Source organism: Petromyzon marinus, chromosome 27, assembly GCF_048934315.1.
Source record: "Petromyzon marinus isolate PM22_M1 ecotype Great Lakes invasive population chromosome 27, UKy_Petmar_22M1.pri1.0, whole genome shotgun sequence".
NCBI lineage: Eukaryota > Metazoa > Chordata > Hyperoartia > Petromyzontiformes > Petromyzontidae > Petromyzon > Petromyzon marinus.
In genome coordinates, this window is record NC_133693.1 from 2228657 (window position 1) to 2244088 (window position 15432).

Sequence of the window (15432 nt, forward strand, 5' to 3'; positions counted from 1 at the left end):
AGTAAATTGCAATTATGAGTGGAGAAAGAATGGTGTTCATTACACGTGCCTTTAGGAGTCGGGGCAGTTGCGTGCGTGTGGGAGTGGGGGGTTGTAATTTTGCACGGCCTTCTATCAGAAGCACTTAGCTTGCCAAGTCACCTATGTCATTTCAAATAAATGCATGAATTGTATCTCGCGTTATTTATTATTTTTACAAGTAACGAATTGTTCCCGAAGAGGACAGTTTGTTTCAACTAGTGCAGGTGACCTCTGACGTGTTGCTCAAGCACGTGGACATCGGCGAAGGAGATGGAAGACGGGCGGAAATGAAGGTGTGCCAATAAACAGAGGCGTAACTAGGGTTTGTGTGTTTTGTTAAATGCGGGCAGTCCCAAAATCCAGGTTTGATTTAACACAGTATGTAAAATCCGTGATCTGATCCCATTTGTGAAGGATGTGATCCCTGATGCAATACCCCAGCGTCTACAAACTAAGCTGTGTCTGCGGCAGTAGTTACATTGGGGAAACTAAGCGACATGTCTCGGACCGTGTTCGTGAACATAAGGCAGATCTGAAACACGGTAGGATCAATACCTCGGCCGTGGCTGATCATTGTTTTAATGCGGTGGGCTCACACGAAATTGATGTCTCTAGGACGAAGGTACTTTGCAAACCCACTGGCTATCAACAAAGATTCGTTCCTGAAGCCATCCATATATACGGACATAGACACAATTTCAAAGATGGGTACAAGCACAGCAATCACTGGAGGGGCATTATCAACCAGTTTAAGTCATAACTGGCTGTAATGTTTCCATTTTAGACCTGGCAGCCCTTTAATTGGTGGAAACCCACCACCAGCGTCGTCGCTACCCATCACTCACATTAACATCAGCTGCCTCGCCCATGCTGCTGACACTTGGGCTACGCCCATTTTAAACCTTTATAAACAGTTTGCCTTTAGAGGCTAGCCCCCTTTTCCTGATGACGACCGCTTGTGTTGCGATCGAAACGTCGTAGTTTTTTGTTATTTTGTTTGAACCTATCTACGTCACTTTACCGAAAGACCCAGAGAATATCAGTCCCAAAATATCAAGGTTTTTATATCGGGCGCTGTGTTAATTGGATATCAACAACATACCAATGCTGGAGTTCTCAAAGCGAGGCAATGGGTTGGAGAGGAGGCGAAACGCTTCTTGGTATTACACTGAGAGACAGGAAGGTGGACAACGTGGATTAGCGAACCAATGCAAGTCATTGGCATTATCCGAACTGTCAAAGTAGCGTGGGTTTGGGCAGGCCGCCGTGTGACGCAACATGACAGTGGTGCCGGTGGTCGAGACAAACGACGGAGTAGCAAGCCAAGGGAACGAATTCGCCAGCGGTGATGTCCGCTATGGGGCAATTAACTCAGCCTGTGCAGGTGCTGTGGGAAGGATGAGGACGGCTCAGGGAAACTTTCATCCAGCAGTGGATTGCTCCTGGTTGTTGATGGTATGAGTTCGCGTGACAGAAAGAGACTGAGGAAAACGCGGAATCAGGGAGCAGCACAACTCAGAGACGATACGTTGTGATAGAACTGCAAATGGGCTTGGGCAGGGCACATTGTCGGAAGGGGTGTTGGCAGATGGGTAAGACTGGCGAGAAAATGGCAGACAAAATGAGGGAGCATGCCTGAGGAGACAACCACTACAGAAATGGAGTGATGAGATCGTCGCAGGCCTAGGGGCGAGATGGATGATTGCATCGCAGAGCCGTAAGGGATGGCAATGTCATGGGGAGGCCTTCATCCAACAGCGGATAAATGATGGCTGATGATGATCCATCATGGTTTTATGTGACACTTGATGTTATTATTGGCTTCGTGATTCACCACAGTGTGAACAAATATACCTATTATAATCACCCAGGAATGTCCTGAACGCTCGTGACGTCACTCCACATCGACCAGCCCCCCTCATGAATATTCCTAAGCAGGTGACGTCCTCCAAATGGACACCCCACCACCCCTCCTCATTAATAATCATGAGCTGGTGACATCACTCCACATCGAACGGCCCTCCTCATTAATAATCATTATAAGGTGACGTCCTCCAAATGCCCCCCCCCCCATTCATAATAATTTGCGGCTGACGTCATTCCACATGGGGTGACGAGGCGCCTCTTCTCCCCTCCTCGGCGTCAACTTACAGCCCTCACTACAAAAGCAGAACCTTCACGTCACGCAATCTCCGTAACGCTATGGAGACATCAAAGTAAAAAGGACGTCATAATGAACAAGGGATTATAACCTTAAAATGAAATACGTCTGTTTCACTGCGCCCTTACAAATTGCACACAAATTAATGCAATGAACATCACGTCACGGTCTGCTTTTCGCTTGCAAGTTTCAGATTTACTGCAATACACCCGTCCTTTGACGGGCAAAAGGCTAGTAATATATATTCATGAATTCAACCTTGACCCCGAATTCAGACAATTGACTGAATCACCAGGGGCATCAGTGGTTCCACCGATGGGTTTTACCCTGAATGCACCAAACACACACACACTTGACTTGATTTGAGAGCACAAGATGAGAATGTGGATCATGAATTGATCTATCAGACATTCCAACATTCATTATGCATGGTTTTTAAAGGTGGGGCGGAAATAATATTAAATGTTCCCATTTGGCAGACGGTCTTTCAATAAAAATTGTGGCGGTGCAGCCAGGGGGAAACAAAGGCATATCAGAGGAGATGGAGCGATGAAACCAGCTCGCGTGCGGGCACTATGTGGATCACTACATCACTGGATTGTGTTTGCTGGTGATGGCTCGAAGAGGCTTTCATCCACAGCTGATCACGATGACAGCTTTGCAGAAAGTCCATACTTTGGTGAATGGGTAACGTTAAAATTCACACAAATGTAGTTAACCGACCCGTTCTGGCAAATTCACTGAACAATACGAAGAGGCGTACAATAATCGTATAATGGGTGCCTTTTTTTCAAATTCAAAGACAACTGAATGTTTTTTTTCCCCACCAGAGAACTCCATCTCAACAACTGTTTGTAAAGGGGGCGCGTAATGGTGCTAAATCGACATGAAGTAAAATTGTGCACAGCAATGGATGGGCTGTAAAATAAATGTTTGTTATCTGTGCGCCTCGATGTGTCGACGTGGACCGCATTCTCAATGAGACCCATCCTGGGGGGCAGGGGAGAGGGGGGGGCTGCTGCTATGGCAAGAAATTTAATAATGAGCACGAATGCGCACATTTTTTTGGAGAGATTACGGTTATAGAAAATAAATGAATTAAAATCCCACGACAAAATCCGCCCCCGAATGAATGTGCCTCCATTGCGTCCTTCCACGGATGGGATTTCTCCCGGAGGTAGAGCCCAGCCCAGGTGATTTTGAAGGTGACCATGAGCGAGAGGGATCGCAGGGGTTCACATATATATTAATGTGTATATATAAAACATGAAACAACTGCGTAGGTGAAATCTGTCATCAGCTGGTGCGAGTTGTTTAATAAGATCCCCGGGAGAGGGTCTTTGCTCAATAATGTCGCTTGATTGTGTTGCTGCCCCTCTCCCTCTTTGCTCTCTCCATCCCATCTGCCCACTCGCACCATCACAGCACCGAACCATCCCCTGAGTGCCTCCTGCTCTTGCCTCAACTTACATCCTGGCACAGATTCTCAACACGAAAGAACAATTCTGCATCAACATGTTTTTTTATTCCATTTAAAAAAAAATAATTACTAACAATTTCACAGCGCCGGGACTATCGACTCTTAGGGGGTGTTGCAGGGATAAGCAACTTGAAACAGCAACAAGAGTACTCGCTATCTCACACATGGCCATGGTCTGGGTTCTTTTAGGCATTCAATTGATGGGGAGCTTTTGGTGCCGCTCGTTTTGATGGTCTCTCGTTTCACCTCCACCCGTCCGCTCCACGGTCGCAGATTGGGACTCATGGGTGTATATTCCACCTGTGTAGTAAATGAACGCGGCTGACGTCTGTGGTAAGTGGAATCTGAAGTGGTCCTAGGCTTCCCCAAACCTCTTGTGGCATTCTTACTCCGTGCGACGACTTGCAATCTCACACGCTCAGGTGGTGAAGGCAGATAACCGCGTCAGGAGTAGCGGAGTTGTATCGCTGTAATGTCTCCATCATGAGGATGTATCCATGGATTTGGTAGCGACTGCCATGTAGGGCATCCGAGACGTGGGCTTCTCGGAGCGCCAGGGTGTCAGTGTCACGTGCACATTATGTTCGCGATGCGCTGGCACTTCGCCCGGGAGACTCCCTCAATGTCCAGTTGGAGGGTCCTTGTCCCAGGGCCTAACTGGCGTGTTACTATTTGGCGTTGCTGTTCTGGAGACCGCGAGATCGATGATCGATGTTTGGTCGCCGCGTCACGGTGGCGAGATGTTAACTATCTTACCTAGTATACAGCAGGTCGTGGGTTCGATCCCGACCTTGACGCCTGCTGTATATTTGGAGTTTGCATGCTCTGACCGTGGTCGCGTGGATTTTCCTTCCGGTTTTCCACTCCACATTTAGAAACGTGCGTTTGTAGTTTTTGGCTGCTGGTACGCATTTCTACGTGACGATAAGCCACTTCGTTGAGGTGTCATGGCTTGCGATAGTCAGTTCGCTTCTGAAAAGAGCTGTGAAGCTCAGTTGGCCTTACCTGGTACTATATATATATATTGGCGTTCGTCGTGATTTCTCACTTAGCAGAGTGGGCCGCGTTGAAGGCTGTTGCCATCTTCCACTCCACCATCATGGGGAAGTACGGTCAAGCTATCCCCGGGATCGCAAATGTCTGAGCACAGATCCACCATGATCCACGGCTGCCGGGAAATGGAGAGATAGAGATGCAAACTTACGAAGAAGTAAATGATGCTTGGCACCGACCTGGGTGTGATCGGGTCCCAGGTGTGATTTATGTCACCGTGAAATTAAACTGACGATTGGAGTCTCGGGATACTTTCGATGACAAAGCCAAATGCATTGTCGGTGGAAACGGACGAATATTCTCATTCAATTGGGTGAAACTTTTTTTCCGCTTTGTGACCGATTCCATAAATTAGCAAGAGGGAATGTGTACATATTTGCATAATGAATGTTGTTAGCTGTTTATATTGCACAGAGCTGGGAGGGAAATGGGAAAACAACATTTAAAATGCATGGAAACCGGTCAAGGGGAAATGGCGCTGCTTTAACTTTGAATGAGAAAATAATTGTCAACGAAACAACACATTGTGCAGTTTGACACATCCAACTAACTGGCACAGGGCGACTATGCGATCAGGTCAGATATGCGAAAATACCTAGAAAATAATAGGCACGCCGTCCACAAAGTAAGTTACTGGACGATAATAAAGTGTCCACTGTGGTTCTTTCGAAGCGAGCAAATGTACGCGAGGTTGTGTGTACCTATGCTGAACTTCTTTCACACCGTACGTACCTCCAATTTCGCACTTTGCGTACCTCCGATTAGCACGGTTGGCTACGCGACTGCAGGCGACAAGGTTGGATTTCAGAGCGTCCACAGCTGAGTCGCAGTGACACCGCTGCGTACAAATGCTGCGCTGGGCGTGGATGGCGAATTGGTGACGGCGGACAGGCGGCGGTCGGATGCGAGGCGTTACACCTGACCCCCGCATCAAGGTGCTCGCCGCCTTTCGAGTTCAAATCCCTCCGTGTCCTCCCGAGCCTTTGCGATTATCTTCTCCCATTCCTCCACGGCTGGACTGACAGCCCCTACGCAATCCGCTAATGGACGAAGGCCTTGAGGCCACGGGGAATGTCGAAGGCTCGCTGCTGGCAGGAGGTCACGGGGCAGACTCAGGTGCATTAGGTTGACCCACTGAGATGCACCAGCTGTGCCCCCTACTGTGCCAACTTGCTGTGTTTTAGTCCGCTCGTTGTTGTGAGCGTCGCTCCTCCCCCCTCCGTTGTTGTTGGAGGGCGACTGCCTCCAACTGCCCAGTAGCAGCGTCCTTCACGAGCCTCCTCCACAGAGGCCGATCTTGACACTGCTGGTACCGATCTTTGGCAAGTCCACTCAGCTCCACATCCTACCGTACCGCATCGGTCCATCTCTTCTCCAGCCCCGTGTCGTGCACGTTTAGCCCTCTCTTTCCGGCTTAACATAAGTTGCTTGGGCATGCAAGGCCACTGTGCCTACCAACACCACCCCCACCACTCAAACGAACACTACCACCCTGTACCAAGAATAAGGAAACATCACCCCATATTGTTTATTTGGAGCAACGTTTTAATGAAGTTGGATACGTTGCTTCATATGCGTCCTTTGTCGACCACTGCTGGATGAGAGCCACATTCGCGGTGCCTCCGTGCATCTGAATGCCTCGGAGGCAACGTCAACGATGATTCCATCGAGAGATTTTGTTCAACCGGGATGAGAACTCAAGAGACAAGGGATGACGTATCGTGTGCAAGAGTTGACCCGGGTCATGAAAATTATTAAAGAAAAAGAAAGCGCAGCAAAAAAAACAACTAGAAATCACGCACAAAAAAACTGTTCGTGTTGATGTACGAGCGTAATGAGAGACAGAGAGAGATAGAGAGAGAGACAGCCATGCAAGGTTATTTGCTCAGACCGAAGCGGGGTTGTTCCTGCCACTCCCGCATTTACAGCCATTGATGTCACTGCCATTTTCTGATCTGACTGTCAAAGCTGCGGAGCGACAAAAAAAAAACCAACCCAGAGAGAGTGAGGCAGATTTTTTTTTAAACCTCTACAGCCCTGGATGAAAGAGCATTAGTTGCAAATTGAAAGCTGGAATGGAGTGGAGTTTGGAATACGAAGCGATGATCACGGCGCCGGACACAATGACGCGACTCCTCGACCGTTGGGGACAGCGCGAAGCTCCACGCGAGCGTCGATAGTTTGTTTTTTTATTTGCCACGCGTTTGATTCGCATGAAATGGCAATACGGCGGAACATCGTCGCACATATCCGTCACCGGCCAATTAACTTTCCCACAGCCAGTGTGGTGTGTGTGTGTGCAGTCGTGTAACTCTCATTTTCTGTGGATGTTTCACAAATTAGACCCTTTCACGCGCGTTCTACGTATTCTGTACATTTTTCCGAGGAGATGGAGCGATGAAATAAGTTCGTGTGCAGGTGCTGGGTGGATTATTGCACCGCAGGATCATGAGAGGTGGTGGCACCTTGGAAATGCCTTCGTCCAGCAGTGGATTGATCATGGCTGATGATGCTGGCATTCTTAATGGCGTGTGCATTCAAGTAATTCTAAAGTACAGAATCGGATTTTTTCTCTGGTGCGTGTATGTTGAACTTATTTCGCACCGTACGTAGCCAACCGTACGAATCGGAGATGCATGGGAAGGGCAACATACTAAACACAAACAGCAGTTCTAAAGAAATGAGTTTTAAATCTAGATTATGATTTAAAAGTGCGTAGCTCCAATGCCTCCTTATTATCGGAAGGAAGAACGTTCCAGTCTGCCGCCGAAGCGTATCTGAAAGCGCGGCGATGCAGAGGCCGTCTTTGTTCGATGGCCAGCCAAGAGCTGCTGCTACTGCGAGGATGGCCGGAAGTCACGTGATGATGGTTTGTGCTTCTTGACGAGATCAGCAAGGTATTGGGGTTCATTTGTGGCAAGTACTTTGTGTGTAATGAGTGCGACTCTATAATGTGTGCAACTGGAAGCCAATGCAGCTCGTCGAGCACTGGGCAGACATCGTCGGTTTGAAGGAGTTTGTACCTTATGCTGGTGGAGCTGTCATTGTCTATAGATGATCACATGAGGCCACTACTCAGCACTGCCTGTCCCTTAGTCGCCATCGACTCAGGTATGCGACCTTTATGTTTGACAAATAGGAGGGGAAAAAATAAAATTATTTCTCATTTGTTGTGAATGAAATTTTGAATTAAGACAAATGCAGAAATAATATCCAAGGTTGTATTTTTGTTGAAAGAATTTTGCGTGCATTCAAACGCAACGAGAGAAAGCGTCAGCATGTGGAGGCCCTCATCCAGCAGTGGATTAATCATGGCTGATGATGTTTAAAGTACTGTATCCTGAAAAAACGACTGCTTAAATGATCAGATTGCATGGGACTACGTTTAGGAACGCACAGCTGGTTTGGTCATAATTCTCAAATTTCAGTATGTTTATGATGCATACAGTACACATCTAATCTTGCTTTGAATTTTCCTTGATTTTTTTTCTTTTCAATGTGCAATGCACGCTAAGCAAGCTCTCCGTACCGCTGTTGTGCTGAAGGAGGTCGTGCTTGAAGGCTAATCTTTGGCTTTGTGAGCTGTGAACATCATTAGAGGAATACGCTCGCCTTGGAGATCTCCAATTGAGCCAGACTTTACGCACGTGGAAATTAGTTAACCCCTTCTTACATTTTTAAATACTCTCGGTTTCATCGTTCAAAGTAAATGACAGAAGCTTAAGGTGCAGTTCTGAAATGGCATGCATATGCCACGACTGACAGAAGGCCTCCGCTAGAGCGACCTCTACAGAGCCCCTCTAGAATCGAGAATGATGAGAATAATTTACGGCTTTTTCATCAGTCCACTGGTGGATGGTTCTCCCCCTTTCCTCGCCAGTCGTGTGAGAGTTGTTTGACCATACTTCACCATGCACATCAGTACATGTTGGTGAAGGTGGCCCCACTGGACTGGTGCAGATACTTTTACCACCGATGTTGGTAGTGGCGGCGAATCGATCCGAGGTTGCCGAGTTATCAAGATAGCGCACGACAGCATGACGCATCGATAAGAATGGTTTCACGGATGTCGAGGTCACGCTCTTAAACGACTCGTACTGTGGAGCGGCTACACTGCACAGGCTTACTTCGCTTTATGCGATAGCAATAGTACTCATAATAAAGTTTTTTTTTTTTAAACATCTAACCCAAATATCTCACGTGATCTGAGCCATGGGCAGACAGCCCGTAGGCGTTCACTGCACATGTCGTCAGTTGGTTACATTCCCTCTCCGTCTTGTGCCAATGTGCTCAGGTCGGGGACACAACTTTCTTGCGCACATCTCTCGATGTCGTCCTCGTCAAGCCATTCTTTGTTAGGTCTTCCTCTCTTTCCGATTCCTTCAATTTTTTCCCGATAACACAATTTCTCATTTCCCCCCGTTGTTGTTAATCCAACATGGTGTGTCCAAATGATGGCAATTCCCTTCCCATCGCTGCCTGCACCATCAGGTCGTCTTCTTATACTTGCGACCTCTTTCTCACGCCTACGTTGGTCACTCTCTGGGTCCACTTGAGATGCAGCAGCATCCGTTACGCTGTGCGTCTGTCAAACAGCATGCGGGAGGAAGACACACACACAATTGTGTCAAAGATCTGTGAATATACGAAACAAATACATGTACATAGAAATACATACACACAATGACTTTATTATTTTAAATGCATGTGCTGAAGCAGGCGATGATGTTTTATTGAGGTATTTATTCATTCGCGAATGCTCTTGTTGTGCACCCCCTTCGCGCTCGGGTTCAGTTGGTACGATCCAGGTCTAGAGCGATGATGGCCCAGTCCAAATCTAGCGGAGTGGGGGGGAGGGTGCAAACTTATGAGGTGACCCATTAGTTTCTTCCCATTTGTTGCACTGAGTGCAACGTCCATAACGAAATGTCAGCAGAAGCTATCAGACGGACGGTGCCAAGTACATCTTCTCCGGTGCAGCTTCGCAAGGCGAAGCTGCACCGGAGAAGATGTAGCGATGACATCAGCTCGTTGTACAAGTTGTATTGTGGATTATTTACATCGCAGGATCATGAGAGATCGATGGGTGGCTGGGCAAAGCCTTCAGCCAGCAGTTGATTGATCAAAACTGAGCGATTAATTTTAATTAGACTGCTGTAAAGGCAATGAGGGATTGCATGTTTTTAATAAAGCTAATCTGAAACAAAATGCAGGTTTTGCTCATTGCACATGATGATGGAATCTGTCTTCGTCTTCTGATCGTACGACTGCTGTAGATGCAGAACAACAACTACAAAGTCACATTCAGGTGGTCAAAGCCAGACACGCGCGCCAGGAGGCGCGCAGTGCATCGCTGCGATGTCTCCTTCGTGTTCGTGAATCGGGGCATTGCATCGTTATATAAGTTGCGCGGTCTCTGTTCTGGATGACCCACAGTCGCACCACTAGTGGAGAGTTTATTTTTTAAGTGTACGATTTGTGCATCGTGTATCCGCATCTACTGCGACGGTTTGTGCAGTGGATGCGACTTCGGTTGGACCGTGATGTGCGTGGAGCGTGTGGCGTGGGGGGTCTCGGTGAGTGCGGGGTCGAGGGCTCTTCCAGGCCGTAGGCGCGAGCCTCCCTCGACTCGTCTCGCCTCCTTCGACTCGTCTCGCCTCGCCCGGGGGGCTCCTGTCGCGAGAAATGTGGCCACGGAGCTGCTGCAGTTCAGCAGGAACGGTGTCCGCCAAGCCGATCGCTTGGAGTGATCACACGGGGTTTGTTTGTTGAGAGGGGGTCAGAGATCACAAATTGTAAAAGCCGCAATGCGCTCTCTTGCTGGTGACTCCATCAAATGCCGAGTTGCTTTCTCATGTACGGGTTATACATATATATGCATATGATCTGAAACAGAGGCATATGGTGCACGATAATGTTTGCATCCTGAAAAGAGCCGAGTTGTCGCAAATTGGCCCGCGACTCTCACTTCAGGCTCGTCGAGTGAACCCTTGAAGATGTTGAGACGGGTTGTGTACCCTCATCGCGCGTGGACAAGGGCTCTGATCCCCGGGGGAGATTGCACCTGCAGCACGATAGGGTTCGACTTTTCACAGCGAGCGGGGTTGCAGCTCATCATGAGATGTGATGAATAAACAATGGCGCGCGATGAAAATATAAGTGGGCGGTTGGGGATGATTTTTTTTCTTATTTTATACCAGTGGCTAGAGTCAAGGATAATAATGTTTGGGGGGGGGGGGGGGAGAGAAAATGGAAAGGAAAAAAAGTCCCCTAACACAGACAAAGTATGGCACGACTCAAGATGAGCAGAAGGACAAATGAAGAAGCATTGGGAGGGAAGGGGAGAGGGAGATAGAATGACCAGGCCAAGATGTCAGGGATGAGAAAGGTGATGATGATGATGATGATGGAATTGGTCGGAAGCGAAGGAGTAAAAGCAGAAGTGAGAAGCACGGAGCATGAAGGGAGCTGTGGAGAGTGGAGGAATGCAGATTGGGGGTGGCCGCATAGGTAACGTGATTTATGGGATTCTTGAGCTGATTTAGAGAGGTGTAAATATATTGACGAAAGGGAAGGGATTCAGAGTGTAAGCGGCTGCGCAGGTAACGTGATTTGTGGGAAGGTTGGCCTCAATTAGATACCTGTTTCTCGATGAAGGGGAGCCGTGGTGCTGTACCAAGTAGGGGGTGCCAGCTCCCTGGAGCCCTTCAGAAATATTTGTGGCGAATCACACGACGCTAGATATGTTTCGTGGACAAGGTACATAATTACATCACAGCTGTGCAATACAAGTACATTGTAGTGTTTAGAAAACACTCAAATGGAATTGGGCAAACAATCACAGTGCAGACTCGTCATGAATGAAGACTCGTGAGTATCAGTCAGGCTTTCATTTACAGGTATGCGACATAAAATAAACATCTTTGCTTATTTCGATTTAAAGCTTTCGTGACTGCAATGATTCATCTTCTTTGGTTCGTTCGGTAAAGTCACGTAGAATGAGAATAAAATAATAAATTGATAAAATAAAATAACACAATAATATTCTCACGACGTTTCGGCCACAACACGTTCAGATCACGATCAGATCACGATCTGAACGTGGCTCTTTCACTCCAGCGCTGTCCTACCAGACAGTCTCGTCCCTTCACCTGATGAAGGCCGCTTGTGTTGTGGCCGAAACGTCGTGAGAATATTATTGTGTTATTTTATTTTATCAATTTATTATTTTATTATCATTCTACGTGACTTTACCGAAAGAACCAAAGAAGATCTTTGCTTATTATTTCATAAAATTAAGCATGTATGTATGTTGAACTTCATTCGCACCGTACGTAGCCAACTGTGCTCGTTGGAGGTGAGGTCATTCCATAATCCAGTCTTCATTTACATATATATTTATTTCGATATTTTATTTGTTTAGATATATTTTTGTTTACTTACGACCTTAAAAGTCCCCATGCCACGTCAACCATTGGGGGTTGTTTGACCATACTTCACCGTTTTGGTCACTGTGTGTTCGTGAAATGTGGGAAATGGTAGAACACGTTCAGATTCCTCTTGCCACCTATGTTAGCCGTGGCTGGCAATTGCACTCAGATCACCGGCTTCACATTGGCTTGCACAAATAGAATCAGAATCAAAATATATTTTTTTACTGGAGAAATCCCATGAGCTACGCAGCTCTTCATCAGAGATGTCTTTCTCTGTGTGCCTATGTGTGCGTCTCTCTCTCTGTGTCTCTGTGTTATCTCTCTCTGTGTGCCTATGTGTGTCTCTCTCTCTGTGTGTCACTGTGTTATCTGTCTCTCTGCTTATGTGTCTGTCTGTCTCCGTGTCTGTGTTTTGTCTCTCTCTCAAATTTAGCAATCTTTGGAAGAACGTAATCAACCAGGTAGGATGTTGACTGTTATATTCGCTGACTCTCTGTGTTGTATTGCATTATATTTCCAAGTGTACTAGGTTTGTTTTCTCTTTCATTTGTACCTGATGATGATTGCTCGTGTTCAAATCGAAACGTCGTATATTATTATGTTATTATTTAATTTATAATTTTCTCTTTCTACGTGACTTTACCGAAAGAACCAAAGAGTAGAGATGTCCAGTAGTTTCACAGATGTCCAGTAGCTCATTATTGCTGTTCATCATTTGCCGTGATGCATCCACTGTTTTGCATGAAGGCCTTTCCAAGTTTGTCGCCATCGCCCACAGTCCAACTCGCTCTTGCACGTGAGCCGAACTCATCGACCCATCTCTGACGGACGTCCCCTAAGGCGTGTGTGTCTGTGGGTTTTTTCTCCCTTTGGCTGCCGCTTTGTCATTTGTGTCGACCATCGCTCATAGTCCCTTATGGGTTCGCGTCTTTCCCAAGTTCGTTTAAAACAAATGAAAATGGCAGTTAAAATAACGTTTTCACCGTTTTCATTTTCTCCAATTAATGTGCTCCTTTTTCTGATTCTCAGTGTGATTGCATGCGTGCATGATCTTTCCATTTGCGTCGTCAATGGGCTTGTTTCTAATGCATATGTTCATAGCAGGTAATATGCAGTTTTGAATAATGAATAATAATGAATGTGTATCAAATACCATTATATCCAGCCTTTGTAGTTTATGAAAAGGCTTTTGACTCGGTGGAAATGTATGCCGTTATTGACAAGCTCTCACAAACCAAGACCTGAATAAAACAAATTGAAAATAAATAAAAATTGAAATGACCATATATTCTGGGTTCTTTCGGTAAAGTCACGTAGAAGGGAAACAATAAAATTATAAAAAAAATATTTTATTGTTTCCCTTCTACGTGACTTAATAAAAATATGTTATTGTTTCCCTTCTACGTGACTTTGCCACAAGAACCAAGAATATGAATCCCTGCAGTCACGAAAGCTTTAAATCAAAAATTGAAATGATCACGTTTATTGTTTTTTTAATTGTTTTATATATACTTTAATATTTTATTGTTTCCCTTCAACGTGACTTTACCGAAAGAACAAAGAACATGAATCCCTGCAGTCACGAAAGCTTTAAATCAAAAATGTAAATGACCACTTTTATATTTTTTATTGTTTTATATATATATTTTATTATTTTATTGTTTCCCTTCAACGTGACTTTACCGAAAGAACCAAGAATATGAATCACTGCAGTCACGAAAGCTTTAAATCAAAATTTGACCACGTTAAGTTTTTCAAATCGCCCGCCCTCTGTCCACCCAGCAGTAGAACTGAGCACACTAAGTGTGGCCGGCATGGAATGAGTTGGTCAAACTCCACATTCGAGGGTCTTTCTAGAGCTCCCCCTTGTCGAGGCGCTTTCGTCAGCGGTGGCTGAAGCAATGCCATTGCAGGGCTGCGCCCTTAACCTGTATATAATCTCGGGTATCTTAGAGCTCTCTTCACTTGATACAGCAATTTTGCTGTGACGGTTTCCACCTGAAGGCGGAAGCTTGTGTTGCCTCCGAAACGTCGTGATTTAATTTAGTTGTTTTCATTTATTTTATTTTACCTACGTGACTTTACGTAGTATGAATCCTTGCAGTCACGAAAGCTTCAAATCTATAATTAATTTCAGGGTGTTTGTTTTCATGCAACCGGGGGATAACGCCACGCAACATTGTGTCCCACGAATGGCATTCGGGTAAGTTGAGTGTGAAACGAGTCGGTCCCAAGTCAGACGAAGGAGGTCAAATTGGCGCCGCCTCGCGAGATCGGAGCCCGAGGTTCAGGAGCGAGGGAGGTGATGGGATTGACGTTCCACGTAAGTCGCGCACCCTCATCAGCGTGCGCCCTTCACGCCGAGGCCTCGATGCTTAACTTAACGCCGTGGTGCGGTTCGAGGGCCACCAGGGGTTGCACGTGGACGTTGGAGGAAGGCAACGCAGACGTGAAAGCGATGGGGCGGCATTCATTGCCGCGAGTTAAAGTGGCCGCGGTGTTTTGCGTTTCTGTCGTCAGCCAATAAAACGGCCGAGCGAATGGACAAACCCCGCAGGAAATTGACGTCGAGTGTACATCGCTGTCGTCTTTCCAATCCACAGTGACAAATGGTAATTTTAGGGACAATTATCCTTCGGTTTGCGTTCAAACAACGCGGTTCGAACAATTAAAACGGACGACCGCAGTAGTTAACATTTTGGGCCTATCATAACAATGACATTTAATTCAAATGTAATAAACTAATTACGTGAACTAAAAACGATTTAAAACGAAATTATGTATTTTTACGAGATAAGGGCCGCTGAGCTATGTAGCTATGATGTCAGAAGCGACCTGGTGACAAGTGATAGCTCAACGAAGTGGCTTATCATGTGGACATTGATAGCAGCTAAATACTCTATACGCATGCTCCTAAATGTGGAGGAAAAAGCCGGTAGGACACGGATTAAAATGCACGCGACCACGGGAAGAGAGAAACAAACAACATTTCCAAATATACAGCAGCAGGCGTCAGGGTCGGGATCGAACCCACGAGCAGGCGAGGCGGTTAACATCTCAGAGCCACCGTGGCGAAATTACTCAATACTGTGGGCTTGGGGCAGGTCACGTCATGGCTTGCGGGGATGATGGTGAAGAACAACGGTGGGGCGAGAGCTGGGGTAGGGAGCGGCGTCGGAGAGAGGGTATCGTCCGCTCAGGAGATGGAGCGATTCATTCAGTTGGTCTCCACGTGCTAGGGTCAAGGGTCGGCAACCTGCCGCTGTGGAGTCGCGTGCGACTCT